The sequence below is a fragment of the Chrysochloris asiatica genome, unplaced genomic scaffold (genome assembly GCF_000296735.1).
Source record: "Chrysochloris asiatica unplaced genomic scaffold, ChrAsi1.0 scaffold00053, whole genome shotgun sequence".
Lineage (NCBI taxonomy): Eukaryota > Metazoa > Chordata > Mammalia > Afrosoricida > Chrysochloridae > Chrysochloris > Chrysochloris asiatica.
Window position 1 is genome coordinate 4,156,326 of NW_006408571.1, and position 1,950 is coordinate 4,158,275.

General features: G+C 33.2%; 1 protein-coding gene across 1 annotated transcript in view; it reads right to left on the reverse strand.

Moving 5' to 3' along the window:
* Positions 1-1,950, reverse strand: part of LINGO2 (leucine rich repeat and Ig domain containing 2) — a 480,034-nt gene that overhangs the window by 382,106 nt on the left and 95,978 nt on the right. The gene's annotated exons all lie outside the window — the stretch shown is intronic.

The following is a 1,950-nucleotide window of genomic DNA, read 5'->3' on the forward strand; positions in this document are numbered from 1 at the left end:
AAACACTGTCAGATATAGTGCTGGAAAATGAACTCCTCAGGTTGGAAGGCACTCAAAATGCGACTGGAGAGGAGCTGCCTCCTCAAAGTAGAGCTGATCATGATGACGTGAATGGAGTAAAACCTTCATTTTCTGATAGGGCACAACTCAAAATGAAAAGAAACAGCTGTAAACATCCATTGAAAATCGGAACATGGAACCAACATGGTAAAATACACAGAACTGGAACTTATCATAGATCAACTCTTCATAGTCTTGGTAATGATTTCAATTATGGTCTCTTTCTTGCTAATGCATTCTGTGAAATCACCCTGAAAGCCATACCTGCAGCAGAAAAAGTTTCATGTAGCCCAAAGATAGCAAAGAAGTCAATACTGGGAGCTATGAGAGCCATTCAGAGAAATGTGCTCAATGACATGGAGTTTAAAACCACCCATAAAAATGAATGCATTGTTTATCTTTTCCCTTCTTGGCACTTGAGTAGATGACAATATCTCTGTCTGCTGTGTTAATATTGGGAGAACCTAGCTAGAAAACATGATAGCAAATCCTTAACTCAAGCAGCAGGATACACAGCAGTCTGTTAAATTGCCATGTTAGTGGAATACATAAAGGTCAACATTATTTTGAAATGATTTATGACATACATAGCAGTCCAAAGCAGTCCAAATAACTAAATGTGGACTCACAGTCTACAACCCACGAATGACTTTTCTAATGCAGAATTCTACAGATGATTGTTTTCTATTAGGAGTGACATTTCAAACTTTTAAAAACAAAAAATCTCAAATCTTCCTATGATTTCTGTAGTTCTCAAGTTTAATGTTCTTGATAGGTGAATGAGAGAAATATGAAAAGGAATGTGTGATGTAACTCAATTAAAAATCTATCACTGCGGAAAGGAATGGGGATAAGCAATTGTGCTGTGAAATGTCTTTCTTCAATCTGATTGCCTGGTTGATAACATAAACATCCTTCCTTATGAACTTCTACTGGCTCCAAATTTCAGGGATAGCTTAACTATGTGAGTTTATAATACAAACAAAACCAAAACAAATGATATATCTACATGTATATTGAAGGATTCATTTATCAGAATCTTTAGAAATCCCAATTTGGAATGCAGCGTACTGGGATTTATTATTAAAATTCTACAAGGGCTTCCACTGGCAACAGTATTTCTTAGAACTAAACTGGTTCATTTATAATCATTATAAAAGTCACTGCATTTCATAGCTTGTTGCTTTTAAAATAACACATCATTCATTCTAATGACTAGATCCATAAATTAGAAATTTCCCATGTTATAAAACAAAAATAGAAGAGAGTTAGAAGTATTCCAAAAATATTTTAAACTTTATTCTCTTGTACACAAAATATTTTGAATTTTTCATGTCAGTGTTCTTCAAATTATAAAAAGTAGATAGAAATAAACAAAGATCAATGAAAAGACTCAAATGAAGAGACTTTTATTCATACAGGAATATAAATCATTGGTGAAGATGTCAATAAGTTCAACATCAGCATCAATAATTTGTATAATACATTAAGAAGCTTCTGAATGGCGTCAGGGGTACTCTATATACATAACAACAATACCATATAGAAATAATATATTTAGATGGAGTATTTGCAAGCTTGAATAGCATATTATTTTTACATAGGTTTTGCTTTGTTTTGTTTTTTTTATTTTTTTTATTTTTTTAATACCATGTTGTTGTTGTTATGTGCTGTGGAGTCAGTTCAGACTCATAGAGTAAATTTCTTAAATAAGTTTGAACAAAATTGGTTGGGTAATTTGTTTTTTAAGTTAAAAACACCAAACATAAATTAAGTAGCTCTCTGCCTCTATGGTGCAATATGCTGTTGTTGTTGTTGTTAGGTGCCATCAAGTTGGTTCCAAATCACAGCAACCCTGTATAGGGCTTCTGGAGTGGTAGGCGGGTTTGA